General features: G+C 36.7%; 1 protein-coding gene across 8 annotated transcripts in view; it reads right to left on the minus strand.

The window, feature by feature from the left end:
- ROBO1 (roundabout guidance receptor 1) overlaps positions 1 to 15,737 on the minus strand; it is a 750,394-nt gene that overhangs the window by 115,632 nt on the left and 619,025 nt on the right. The window lies entirely within an intron of this gene.

Here is a 15,737-nt window from a genome sequence, read left to right on the forward strand (position 1 = left end):
ACTTGGGGAGAAGCACAGCAGAGATTGCTTTTGGCCCCTCTTTTTCTGAGATACAAGGTCAGCCTGCCAACAACTCAGAGGTTTTTGATTAAAGATTGGCCACTGGCCCTACGAATTGCACCTATCCCTGAATTTATGGCAAAGATGAACAACCTAGCTAAATTTCCCTGTTCTTTGTTGACATTATAAGATGCCAAAATTTGTGCAGCTTTAGCCAAGCTCATCTTTGCAACTTGGCTTGTATCTTTTTCAAGGAAAAAAAAACAACCTGATCTCTAGGAGTCACCCCTTAGCCTGAGCCAGGGCCACATACTTCATTTGGAAGAAGTCAGTTTTACTACCTTTTATCACCAAAGGAAACATTTTTATTGTGGCTTCATTACTAGAATTTATTCATTCTCATCATTTGGCCAAGCCCAGGCCTAGGAAACTCCAGTTCCCTCCCATCACCCACTACGAATTTTATCAATAGCTGTGTGATTGTTTTGCTTTTTGGGAGAGGAGAGGCATCATACTGTGCTCAGCAGACCACCACACAGGGACACAGTTCAACAGAATAATGGCGTTCCTAAGTCTTGCCAAGTAAGTGGCATTAGGTTTAATCTAAAAATAAATAACTCAAATGATAACAAATGTAACATTCTAGTCCTCTCCACTGCTGTTACTCCATCCACACTGAACAAAGGATATGGTAATGGATAAATACATTACAACCAAAGGACTCTCAGGATTTTCATGCAGCTATCTGTCACTCTTGCTACCTTCAACAATCTTGTGTCAACAGTAAATAGTGCCAAGAATCTGCAGCAAAAAATACATCCCCCAAGCCATGGACCACAGATATATGGACATTCACTACTGAATAATGGTTTGGTTGTTCACGCTGCTTCAAAGCGAGGTGTGATTTATCGTTAGACGTTGAGGAATGTGGGTGTGCTTACAGATTGGCAGGTACAGCTCTGCCACCAAACCATTCCTTTCTGTAAGGTCTTTCATGCTGTTAAGACCTTTTAAAATGGTCTCAGGGCAAATGGGGCATCTTCTCCGGGACAGAGGGATATACCTTTCTCACACCTACTTTCCGCAATGCTATATAATCTAAAATGAAGGGAGGAAGCAAAAACAACTTGTTCTTTGTGTTGGAGGAGTATTGGCAATAATATAACCCTGTCAATAATCAGCAGGACTATCTTCTATGTTTTCTTTTCAAGTACATCTACCTCACATTCCGGTATCCTACAATTCAGTAGCTACAGTCACACACCTATGTGTCCAGCATGCCTCATTATAACATAATACACAACAGGGAAAGTTCCAGATTGATATGGAAGTGTAAATGGGAATCAAAACCAATAAATACAGAATATTTTACCACTGTTCTAGAAACAGGATATAATGTCTGGAAGTACCAAAAACCATCTGTGCACCAACAGGACTGAAGTACATCGCAGACCTCAACAGATATCCCCTGAATTTACCAATGCCCTTCCAGACTGAAGCACTAACATTTCAAATATTTCAGTTTCATTCTTGAGGTTTCTGGATGCACTGAGAGAGGATAATCAAAGATAAAATGTCTCTATCCCTTTAACAATACAAACTAATACAAAGGAATGATGGGACTTAATGAAGAAATTATAGAATAATTGAGGTTGGAAGGGACTGCTGGAGGTCATCTAGTCTACAACAAAGAGATGCTGCTGGACGAACATGTTCACTTGGATGAGTTAGGTCTCTTGAGCAGATCTAGTCTAGACAGTCTATTTAAAAACGAAACAACTGCACACCTACTATTTGGCATACAAAAACCTGAGAAAGAATGCTCCATCTAGGAACAAAGAATTTCTCTCTCTAAAAAGCAAAACCCATGGATATTTTCCTTCTGTGGACTAGGGAAAATTGACAATACTCTCAGCTATTTAATTAATCCAGGTTACATCTACAGGAAATAATATATTTTCAGAAGGGGAAATGATGTAATTTTCAGTCACTCAGAAAGGTAAGTCAAAAGAGCAATCTTTTAGCTTCCCTCTGCTTTCAACAAAACTTTATTAAGTTTAACCTGCATTCTCTCACAGCTTCCTTACCTCATTGCCTTAAATACTGGTGCATCAAAATTGGATACATCAAATTATTTTGGTTATGGGAGCATTCAAATACTACTCATATACACTGAAAACCTTACATATACTTATTCTGTTTATACTGAATATGGCATTAATAACCAGATGCAACTTCTTGTGTTCCCAAGTAGTCCTCAAGCCATCCAGATAGAGTAAATCCTGTAGCATGAGTGGCTAGGCTGACACTGCTTCTGTTGAAGTCAAAGAAATTTTTCTATTTACTTTAATAGAGACTTGATCTGGCTTAGAGCCACTGGTCATATTATTGCTTCTTTTTTTTTTTTTCCACTTCTCCAAAATAAAGAAAATAACAGAAGAACAAACAGAAGTTGCACCAAGTTACTAAACCCCCCTGCATATCAAGTTCCCAGTGCCAACAGCACATGAAAGTGCAGAAGAGTTTATTTGCTACACCGCACTTCCACAGCAACACAATAAAAGGGGTGTTTTGACCATGAGTAACAAGTCTCTTGCTACTGCTGAAGATTGTATCACTTGGATAAAGCTAAGAGATATACAAAAAGAAGTGCCCTTAAGTTAAAAAAAAAAAAAAAAAAAAAAAAATCAAGTGAAGTGATCTTAATATACCATAAGTGCTTTTCAAGTCTGAAAGACCTTGTAAATTTAAGAGGAAAGCCGATCAGATAGCACCTTGGATGGCTTTTAGCACCTTTGAAGCAACAAAGAAGTCCACTACTTGCATAACAAATCCTAATTACTTTAGTAATTTCTACTGTTCTTCCTCTCAGATCAGCTTTACAAGCATAGGACCTTGTCTGTAAAGGAAGACCTTTCACAAATTAACAGAATGCCTTAGGATGACATCAAAGGTCCAGGCCATAGAGACATCAAAACAAGTTTTGTTGGGTTTGTTTTTTTTTTTTTACTATGAATAATTTTGTCTCTTTACACAATGAAATACTAACCTAAATGTAATCCATTAGAGATTACTCCACAGGTAGTCATCATGTAATTATTTTTGCAACTGCAAAGTAGATACATGCTCTGGTTTTTTGCCTCAAGACCTGGCAATCTTGCATAAAGTTATAAATTTAAAATTTTCTTCGCTTACTGAAAAAAACCATTTTTTTCTTTTTTGTGCTTCCTACTCAAGGCTCACTGTAAATTGAGAATATATTTCCTTTTGAGAATATAAGTATACTTTGTAATCCCGTACAGCCTGTGCTTTCAGTCACCGAAGGGTCAAATTTCACCACATGCACCTCTTTCTATATATATGCAGCTGGAATTAAAATAGATAAGAGGATGCTTGCCTTTTTTTTTTTCTTTTTTTAATAAAATCAGTGTCGAATCTTCATAGATATCAGAAAACCCCTACATTTCTAACATAATGTATGTAAGGTTTTCTAACATTTTACTCCAATATTTTCTAAAATAAAATGAATAATGACTGTAATTATTGTCATTGCACAGATAGGACAACTCCGTGATCTTGCTATGTGAACTCTGAACTCCTGTGTTTGTGCTGAAAACAATTTTATGCTATGCTTGCTGAACTAATCAGGTTCAAGAGCAACTTTTGTAACTCCACTTTAAAAGTCAACTACTCGTACAACTATTTAAAATCGTGTACTATTCAATCAATAAAGCAATTACACTTTCCCCAGAGAATATTTCGCAGAGAAGAAAGGAACTAGCAAACACTTGAGGATAAATTTTTATTGACAAGCAGCATAAGTAGAGACAGTATTTTTTGTCTAAACACTAAACAGCACTTTTCAAAGTGCAGCACCCATTGTTTTCTTTCTTAAGTTCTTCATTGGCTACTATGAAAAAGAGTAGGGAGCCTTTACTGGGTGAAATGGGAGATAGGTAGGCAGGATTTTTCTGCATATACACACTGCAGATATTTAAGAAAGATTATTGTTAGAGTTTATCATTAAATAACTGTGATCTAGGTCAAGGACAATAAAGAAAACCAAAGAAAATACAAGAAAAAAGTAAGCAAGCAGAATGCTTTAGTCAATAAATGAAGAGAACGAATTTGTAAGGAAAACACTAATTAGCATCATGCATTGTGGACGTCTTACCTTAACAGGTGGCATCATTTAAGAACTGGAAATAAGAAAATCTCCTGGAAATTTTGATTACAGGTCTATTCCAGACAGACTGGCTAGACATTTCATGCTAGATCAGTTCAAAGCAGCACACCAAAACACATCCAGGATTCCTAATCAACCAAGGTATTACAGCCATGTTGACCCGGTGAACAGAGGAAGAGAGAGAAATGAAGTTTGGGGTGTAGTTTCATAATCAGATTAAGGCAATCTTAATGTATTTCAGTTCTTCTGAAAGAGATCATCCAGACTCGCTTCCAGCTAACTCTCCTCCACTGCCCTGGAAAAGCACGCTATTCACAAGGCTAGCTGTTGGAGAGACACCAGTGAATCAAAGCATCACACAATTAGATGACCAAAGAGATCCCAACAATTTCCATTCTCTCAATGAAGACAATTTACTATCTCCTTTGTATTGCACGTGCCTCAAAAATGTGGAATAAACAGAACAAATGCTCGCTGCTCCCATTGCTTTACTAACCAACCAGACCTCAACAAACGAACAAGCTTCCTCCCAGCAAACAAAAATGCGCTAACTTCAAACTATGTGCTCAAGCTGAGCAATGCAACCCTACTAAAGGGTCACTGCCTTGCTTTGGCTAATATTGTTATAAAAAAAACGTGTAATAGATTTAAATTTTTTATTAACCACCAATTATGTTATTTTAATTCCTGTAAATATATTACAAATATTTCAATGTTTCTCTTCCCTGTCCCCAAACGAAACAACAGTATTACAAAGAAAGTTTACATCTAATATGAGGAACAAAATAACAACTATGTGCACTTGCTGTTAAAAGCTGTAAGATTAGGAAAATGAAAAATGGGATTCAAGAGTTTATATAAATGTTCTAATCCCATGAATTCATAATTAAAAAGAAACTAGACATGTGGCCTAACAGTTTAACTCTCTCACAGAGTCAGCCCTCCGACAAGACGGGACTTCCCTGACTACACAGTCTAAGAATCCACATTGAAAAGGTGTCCAGATAGAAGAGACTGCTCACCGTAAAGAGACTGATCATAAGGTGCAGTAAGATGTATGAAATAGCAGCAGTGAAATTAGACCACACTTCTAAAACTTAAACGAAATATACAGCCTCAATTACTGTCAACTTTCCGCTGTTTTGAAAAGTATTCTCTCCAAAGAGGAGTGTTTTTGACTGATTGCTTTTCACACAGCACCACCAAACTGGGATCTTAGTATCTACTGAAGGCCAATAGTTACCTTCCCTGGAGAAAAAAGTGTCCTTCCTTGTTATATTAAGCAATACACGTTAGCAAATATAACAACGCCTGCATGCTTCTAAACCATTAGTGTAGAAAGAAATCAGGGAGTGCTGCACCTACTGGATCACATCTTTTAAAAGGTGCTGATGGCAAATACAAGCGATATGCGTGAGTTGAGCAATGTGCTACACTGCAAAAGCAATTAATTGTTGAGGCATTTAGTAATAAACATACTGAATGCATATAAAGACATCAGAATAAATATATTTATTGTCATTAGTTACTTTTCATTCAGCCATTAAGAACCTTACAATTGTTAATACAAAGAAATGCATGCTTAAGGAGCAGGTTCCAAAAAAGACTTCTGTAAAAACCATTGGCTGAATGTTATTGAAGATAATTACAAAAATTTACGGAAACCACTCCCAATCAGTCTGTTTTTATTTCATTAGCTGAAGACTTGGGCTTTGAGTATTGCCAGGAATTTTACTGGGCAACATAGCTGTCATCCCATAACAGTATTTCCATGTGTGGAAAGGAAAATGTAAATGAATTAGATGATGAATTGGGAATCAATTAAATGATCAAATCTGATAAGTCATATGAAGAGTCATTTTAACTCCTGCGAGCAGGGTAACTGACAGGCCTAAGAGAGCACGCTGCAGCACTGGGAATCCTAATTAAACCCTGAAGGATCTGTGATGCCTCAGGCATGCGACTCTCAGAGTGGCCCTTACATTGATTGAAAATTGGAAATAGATAAGGAGAATGGACCTAATTATTAATTTGATTGACTGCGTACAAAACGTGATCCCTCCCAACATCTTCCACATATTATGGTCTGGGAGAAGGCATTTACTACCTACAAGTCAGAATTTACCTCCTAGAAGAGTAGCTTCATTTATACAGACTGCAGAGACATTTATTCACTTGTCCTAAATATTTACAGTTACCTGCTTTACTATTATTATTATTTTTTTGTCTATTTCATTTTAGAGTTTTGGGGTTATTTGAATCATGCTTCATTACAGACAATATTTTTAGTGTGACTAACACAGAAGATTTCCAGACTTATGGACACAAACCAAGGGGTTTTAGACACAGCTTGCAGAGGAACTGTGTCTTTGAGAGATCACAAATTAGTTTTCCCTAGGCAAAGAAGGGTTTACCTCTTTAAATCCAAGGATTTGGGTGTGTTCTGTAAACACAGTGTTTTTTTCCGTATACTCTAAGTCAAGGTCCTGATGTTCAGTTTGCAATGAACTGTTAGCTGCACCAGCCTTCCTTCCATGCAGATTATAAGAGAAAAAAAGAATCAGATTAAGATACAGCAGTGAGACCTTGTCTTGGGTCTCCAAATTTAAGCATAAAGAGGTAACTGCAATGACAGAGTGGGCTAAGGACCAAACAATGAAAGGGAAGAGGTGAGACGACGCTTCACCAAAATGCTCGTGTTCCCTTCAACTACTATCTTCTTATCTTATTGTACCACTTATCAAGCCTTATTTCACAAGCTGAATTGTTTTCCCTTTTAAGAAAGAAGACACAAACTGACCCAGAAATGCTAGTATCCTGTAACTCAGGATTCCAGGGAGAAAAATAAAGGAAGGAATACAGGCAGCACGGACAAAGGCAAACATTTAGCCAGTTTTCAATGAAAGCTTAAAGCTGGGATAGAAGGCACTAGCAAATGGGGCCAGACTGCAATTGACTGAAATGGTGTTGCTGCCAAATAGCAAGCTACGCTGGCTTGAGATGTGAAAAACTGACTCTCTTCCCATAGTTTCTAAGCTGGAAAATCCCTCACTGGGCCAAATCTGAAAGAACCTTATTTGTCTTAACTTCTGTTATTAAAAGAAGAGATAGAACTATTTTACAGACTTGCCAATGAAACTGTGGCAGCACTGTTTCTGTTGTACAGGCAAGACTTCAATGGCCGGTGCTTGTACAATTGCTTATAATCATCCTTTCACTCTGAAGAAGCCAAAAACTTATCAGAGTAGACATTTTCAAAGCAATAAATATTCACATATCTGCGATAACAGTGTTTCTGCAGCATAGCCCAAAATCTGCATGTGCACTATGCTACCGTTTTGCTAAGGTCTTGCCTCAAGACAGCAATTTTAGCCACGTCCTTCTGCTTAGCATTCAGATTTCAACATGTTATAACTGTGCCACTACTATCAACGTTTTTTGAAGGGACTGTTTCCATGAAAAAAAATCCCATTATGTTGTTAAAGCAGTTGAAAACCACGACATTTTAATATCAGAGAACATACAGTATCATTATCACACTCAAACAGCTAAGTCACTTCTCTAATATTCTGGAAAATGATATTTCACCATCACGTCTGAGGTCAAGCCTGAAATGTCAGTCAGAAGGTGCAAGATGCAGGCACTTCATACAGCTGAGTGGCTAATTCTAAATAACAGCAGAGCAAAACCCAGCATTTGTTGGCACCAGAGACTACAGCTAAGCCACGCTGCTCAAAAACATTGCTGAACTATTACACACACTTTTATTCTGTTCCATTGTTCTGTTGTTATTCCATGCAATTTTATTCTGTTGAAACGAACTACAGACCACAGAATTCCACCATCTTTGCTCAGCTCTCCAGACTGCTGTACAGCTGGATATACCTTAGTTAGTGGATGTTTCTTTAATTATACTCTGCACGTCCAAATGTATGAGTATGTCATTATTATGGTAACGTTACCTTGTTTCTTTAGCTCCTAAAACATTCAAGATGTAAACTGACAACAGATTGCTGCAGTAAAAACAGGTAAACTTTTTCAAAATTACATTTATGCCAAATATCACATACTTTTCAAATTACTTTTGCTGGTTTTGGAAAACATTCCAGAAAATCACCTCAGGGAAATATGGCAGACCGCCTTATACAGAGGTCATACAGAAATATAGTCTTCATCTAATTCAATTAACTGCTTTGAGTTAGATCCCAAATGGTACTGGCGAACGTTTGTTCTATTTCAGGCATATTCTAAGTTATGAATCATTCTGCTTTCTCAGTATAAAGAAGCACAGTGCAATATCATACACTCAAACTTTTTATTGCTCCAAATTTGAAAAATCTCTAGGCAGATGTCTTGAAGATTTACAGTGATAGCTCTTCATTTAGACAACTAGCCAAAGGCTTCAAATATTTGTAAAAATTCTACCCAGAGCATTACAAAAAGTAACGAAGTTAATAGCTACAACAATGAAAAATGGTATTGTAAGCAAATGGACATTATCAGATTCACCAAGCTGGAACTCTGAATTGCAGCTCTTGGAGATTTATACACTATCATAAATGGCAAAAGACAGTAACATTATGCAGAAGAGTACTTCTGCATTTGAACCCTTATTCTGGCTTCAATCCCTATGAGATATTCAAAGGCAACACGCCAATTGATCAATATGTTAGTATTTAATGTGTAAAAAGTGCTACTGAGTAAAAATCAGAGAAACATTGCCTGTGAGCAGAGTCTGCCTTCTTGCTGGCAGGAACGAGCGCATGAAGTTTGGGATCACCCCATGGGGTAAAACAGCAGCCAGAAGTCTGATTCAGAATTAACAAAAGGAAACAGAGGGTGATGCTCAGCGTGAACACAAATGCACATGAAGCCAGCCAGATTTCATTACTGAAGATTTTAATTTTGATTAAACGCTTCCTTTTATATTGGGTCACACTCATTGTTTTCAACCCTCTGTTTTCATTAATATTTTAATACGCACGGAACATTCAGTTGTGTAACTTCAGTGTTGCGGCTAAAGATAGCATCTTTAATAACAGCTATAAAAGCGATGCTGGCATCCAGCACTGTCCAACCTTGTAACGCTGTGAGGCACCATGGGCTGGTAGGGACTTCGCGGCATGCAAGGCAACATGTCTGCACCCACCACCAAGGAGAAGGAAAGCGGATGGCAGTAATATTAGCTTGGTCTGTCTAAAATAGGAACTTACCAATGCATTCAAGACAAAACAAACCAACATAATGGAAGTGGCTGTGAAAGTCTAAAAGGATCCAGGCGGTGAGTGCCTTTCATGGAAATGTTGCTTCCACCTTTGTTTTACACCCTGTGAGAAACTGCAGTACAGTGCAACTCCTTAGAAACTTCCCAGGAAACAATGGCAGTAAAGAAATTGTAACATGTAATTTTTGTAATTTGACTTTTGGCTGTTTTCTCCTTGTTTTTGCTATTTCTAACTCCTAATGATGAAACTTAAGTTCAGACAAAATTCAAGAGACCACACTTTTTCTTGATTCCCTACGAGCTGAGGTACCATTAGCAGACGTACCTATGCTCGATTTCCCTTGCCATTACAAACCTGAACCATGGGTGCCATGATACACTCTACAAAGACCTATAAACTCAATTAATTCAATTCTTATCAGTCCTAAGCAGCCCATATACGTTAATCTCCTGGTAAACCACAAGACTCCTAGATTTCCACTAAGAATTGCTATAGAGAGAAAAAGCAAATGTGTTATTGTGTGAGACCAGGATTCTTTTATATCTCTATGAACTCTGAATATAATTAAATTTTCAAATCCATTCAGTGGACCAGTTCTTTCTTGTATGTTTAAGCACAAAAAGTAAGCTTAAAAACTTTATGAGAATAGCTAGAATATCAATGGGTGCATAAAAATGAGTGATATATTTTCAGGAAAATTTTAAAAAGCAAATACATTGTGACTAGTTTTGGTAAACAAGATAATGAGAAGTCAGTGAATCTGCAAGACAAAAGCTACTAGTGTCTTCTAACAATTCACTCAGAAATAACTGAATTCAGGGGAAAAAGCCAACGCCAAAACACTGTCTGGATTGTCCAAATCCTTATATTTGTTTTAACGATATACTGTGAGAATAGATTTTTGCTGTTATAGGACTTTCTAGTAAATAAAAACTCCATCTGGTTTGGTGCTGCTAACTTTCATTGTTCACACTTTAAATCTTACTGGTGAATGGCACTGTGGAGGTTATTTACTGTTACTCGTTGCTTTTAGTGTCTTTAGTGCAAAACTGCATTGGCTTCAGCAGTCTACAGTCAGGAAGAATTTCAACTTCTGTTTTCCTGCCTACCTAGTGCAGAGAAGCTGTACCAGGCACATCAGAATGTCAAGTAATTTATTAGGTTTCCAATTTGCATACTTACGGAGCCTCTAGTAAAAACACAAGGTATAATAAAAGAAACGAAAAATTAATTTTAGCTTCTCTAGCTGATCTTCAGTTTGCTTCCAAACAGCGGAAAAAACAAACTCAAAAGCAAAATGGAATTTCCTCCATGCATGCATTTATGTCAGTATGTCAGTTTGGATCAGGACTGCACTGTGAAGGAGATCTCCGTATCTTCTCTATCAAGCTAGCTTTGATTCGTGTCTTGGACTGGGCTTGGAATTGCTTGGAGTGGATGGAACTAGACCAGAATAAGATCACCAGGTTCCAATGGATGTTCAGGCAACAGACAAAACTGGAGTCCTCAAGAAACATGCACAGTGTAGACAGTGTTTCTCAGGTCAACCATTTCCCTCCATAAATACACTTCTATTGGGTTGTGCTATGTGCAACTACTTACTGTAGACATCACGTACATATGGCAGAACTAGGAACATCTGATATCATAAAAATTCCTTATTAATACCCACTCTAACAGTCTTACCTTCTCCTCTCCCCATGTCTTCTAGCTACCACACCATGGCCTGTCCACCAGTTCTTTCAACAGCACCATGCCTTTCCTCCCGCATGTCCACTAAACGACTACAGGATAAGAGGAGCTGCATACCTACTGTCAATATTTACATACTGTTTGCCCAGTCAGGAGGCCAAAAAGGACAGATAAGTTTTAAGTTCATATTACAGGTTTTCTTTCAGTGTATGTATCCGTTTATTAGATTTTTGGCCAGTGATTACAAAACCAACCAGGAGCAAGAGGGCTAAGAGAAAGACGATACAACCCTTCTCTTGTCAGGAAACTACAAAATACAAAACAGCAAATAAGAATCTTCAAAGTCACCATATTCACTTATATCAGAGATTCTAAAATAAAAGCAGAAATTGTCTTTGCTAAAGAAAGTGCTTTGTTGTTGCTTATGTGTTCGAATGAAATTGATTGGCATCTTTCAGTAGTTTACCATAACAAGCAATTACTCAGCAGCTTTCCTGAGCTTTCAGACTGAGGCACTACAGTTGCTTCATGTAAAAAAAGCCTTTAAATATAGACATTCCTAATGTTTACACAAACATTATATATAAGTACTTGGTTTTCTGTGCAACATTTCTTGTTGGTTTTACAGCAATGAGATACTCGTCTCAGAACTGAAATACCTGGAGTGTATTACGTAGTACCAAAACCCCAACACATGTACACTACCGCTAAATGTTAAAATACATTTGTATATTTTGGATTTGTTGAGGGGAAGGAGTAGATCTGTTGTGTCCTTACTAAAGCCACAGAAATAATAGTACCATATATCCACAGATCCACTGAATCAATGCACCTGGTCTAAATGGGAAGCCTTAAAAAGGTAATACTAAGCAGGGAATAAAAGTGAGTGCTTTTACCAGTAAGCAGAAGGAAGCAGTGCATTTTTGTGTGAAACTTCTGTTTCACCGTAAGTCTGTATGAATAATGCCCAGGTAGCTTTTGTTACTTTAGCATGTAAAATGGTACAACAGATGAAATGATCTGATCTCTCAGAGGAAAATTTGTTAAAGAGCAAAGTGGTAACTCTATACATATTCATCTCAAACAGCAGTAACAAATACCTCACTAAATTCTGTCAAGGTTCACAGACACAATTGAGATTCGTATTTACATCATTTGGGTACACGCCATTATCAAACTATCCAGAGAGTTAATCAACAGAGGACATTCTCAGCAAAACAAGACTGATGCTACATAATCAGAACCACCAGAGCTGTAAACAATGGAAATGCACATTATTCCAAAACAGTATAAATAATTGAAGACTTCCAGAACAGAAATTAATCTACATAACATTTGAAGCACACAGAACCACGAATACAGACAGAATAATAAAAGGTAAGGGAAAAACAGATGGATAATTAAAAAGATACTTTCCAAAGGGGAATACACTTAGCTTAGCAGTGCTGGTAACAAGAAATAAATACCTAGGAAATCCTATTATGTGCACATATATTTTATATGTTTCTTTTTTCCAGAAGGGATCGGGGTTTTTTTCCTCTGGTGTGACTGGACACTGAACCTGCTCTATCCATCAACATCTATCTGATTAACTCTCAGCTCTTTGAAGCTTCAGTGTTTCATAGGGCATTATTTGCAGGGAGATGGAAACAATGTGATTTGCCTGCACTTGAGATGAGCATTCTTCTTTTAGTCCCCACTGCCCTAGAAGCCCATGCCCTTTCGTCCCCAGATGAAGTCTCAACAGTGTACTTCAAAGGAAAAAGATATTCATGGTGTCTTAACCCTTTCTTTGAAACTGAATCACTAGATCCAATATCATCTAGCAAGGCTAATTGCATAGTATGCAACGGAATTACTATTATTTCAATCTAACCCACCATAGAGAAATGATGAAAGCTGAGGCATTGTTGTAACAAGCTTTACATAAAAACAGCACTGTAAACACACTGTCAAAGGTGAGTATCTTGCACAGGTAAAACAGGAAAATTTCACAAATTATCTTTATAACCTTAATAATTACATTCAAATAGCAGCCAGTTTATGCTGCAAAGAAAACATTGGGAGAAGAGCAGAAAAGAAAAATAGAGAGAGAGAGAAAAGAGTGTAGATATGAAGAAGGTATGTGATTTCATGGTTAGATTTACTGTGTATCTTTCACCATATTAACTCACTGTACTTGCTATTTATTTTATATTCAAATCTGCTTACCCTCTACAAGTTTTACATTTTCCTACAATACAGGTCCAAATTACAAGTTGATTTAAGATAAAGTAGAAAAAATATGGAAATACAACAGAGAAACTACTAATAAAATTTCATCATAACAAGTAGAAATGTTATCTTTTTCATTAAACGTTCATATTTAAGACTGTCTACCTAAGTAGAAACCCAAGCCACATATTATAAACATCTTTCACAATTCCATGGCAAAAAAGTGGGCAGTTGCTCCATTATTTGACATGAAATAGTCATATTTGACACTGTTTATCCACTTAGAAATTAAGTTTTTATGCTTTAAAAGCCTGGTGATAGCATTTTTGGAAGTGAAACACTGAAGAACCAAAAAGTAAGTTTTATCCTTTTAGTTTACTTCACCTTTTCAAAAGCTCTCAACTCTAGGAAATTATTTTTCTACATCACAGGAATTTATTATAGCAATTTACTGGAGTTCTTTTTAGCAGTGATACATGCAAATGTACCTAAAAAATATTAACAGTGCTACTAGACTTACATCTTCTAAAACAAGTGGAGCTAGCATATTTCAATTTTCTTTCTTATGCAGCAAGAAATAGTGCTAAAAAAATTATGAAGAGAGTGGCACATGCACAAGTAGGGGTATGACCTAAATAGCAATTTGGAAAACTCTTACTATATTAAACAGCTTCTATTATAAGAACGTAAACAAAAGGTAATTAATTAGGAGACAACTAGAAGCTTTAAAGAGGAACCTTCTACTACTCGTCATGAAAATTCATACCTTAAACCAGTTCCACGATTTCCATCAATACAGAAGTAAAACAGAAGTACCGGAATCCAAGCCAGAAAAGTGCTTAAGCATGTCCCAGTGTTTCGAGAGCAACAATAAGTTTAAGATATGCTTAAAAATTTTCCTCAGTCAGGGAGAAACCTGTCAGTTCTCCCTGTAAATGTCAAAAGCAGGGAGAACGATTTTCAATCTTGTTAAAATACAAGTATGGTATTCAGGTAAAAAAAACAAAGCCAAAAACTAAACAAAACAAAAATCCCCCAAACCTGGAATAACACTAACAATCCTAATTTTCACAGAATGGAAGCTGCCTTCTCTATTACTTTCTCGCACCTGAGTGGGGAGGTACAATTACATTAGTTGCTTTCAGCACTGCTTCATGCTACCTGTGCTTATACATCAGGGACCATGTATCATCTTCTTCAGAATGCAACAGTCAAATCCCAAGTCACTAAGGCCTGGCATGCAATAAGAGCGAGCCCCACATCAGATACCAGGGATTCAAAAACAGCTTTATCCACTTACAAAATACGTTCAAGATAATTTTTTTTACATTTAGCATAGGAAGAGGTTGGAAATTCTTAAAATGAATGCTTTTGTACATTTATATATAGATTCCCATGCTGTCCGGATACTCCATCAAAATAACTTTTATTTCTCATGCTTCTAAACAAATATAATGTACTTGCATGTGCATGTACTGTTTATCACAAAAGAAAATGTATTTAGAATTTACACACGTCTACCTTAGGCAACATGGTCAACCAATAATAATCAATCATGTTTTTAAAGATAGCCAAATTCTTCAGAAATGGGCTGAATGTTACTTAGTAACTAATTCTTTTTCCATGTGAGTCAGTATTAGTGGAACTCACGTTCTGCAAACACTGAAACGATCATCCAGTATTTCTAAAGACATTTTATGTCAGATGTAAAAGTTAGGCCTGAAATCTCCAATTTAAATGTTTTTGAGGAAACAGCTACGAAAAGAGCAAAGAAAATAAGGTTACTTTGAATTAAACACAGAAATTAATATCTAGCACAAAATAACACATTATTGATATGGTAATTAAAATATTGTATTCTGAAAGATAAATATATTAGTAAGCCAGAAGGATCTGGCTTCATTTTATTATATTTTAATAGAGAGGAAATAGAGTTAAACAGATGGCACTCAGGATTTCTGAATGAATTCAGCATCTGCGAGTACACGTTGCATAAATGCCAATTGAAATGTGTCCGAGAAAATTTAAATCCCTTGCTGATAGAATGTGAGCCACCCTAGCTGGCTTAAGATCAAGGTTAAACTTAATCATCTGCTCAACTTGTAGCAAGTTGCTCTCAAATTGTTCAGAAATTCCCAGTGAAATAATAAAACAGCGTTCCTATTGATTTGTGTTTATTTACATTTGTAACTCTCTTCTCAAGTGTTGGGCTGAAGCACAAAGGAAATAAAGTACTATGTGAACCATTTGATAAATCTAAATTGAAAAAAATACCTCTTTGATTTGAAAAGCTTCTGCAGAAATGTTCTGTAGAGCTTTCCCTTTGGGTAGTTTTATGAAACAATCACTTCAGAAGTGTCTTCATAATTTTTATTAACCACACAAGCCACTTTTTACTTTCCTTTACCAATATCTTATCT

This window comes from Opisthocomus hoazin, chromosome 1 (genome assembly GCF_030867145.1).
Source record: "Opisthocomus hoazin isolate bOpiHoa1 chromosome 1, bOpiHoa1.hap1, whole genome shotgun sequence".
Classification (NCBI taxonomy): Eukaryota; Metazoa; Chordata; class Aves; order Opisthocomiformes; family Opisthocomidae; genus Opisthocomus; species Opisthocomus hoazin.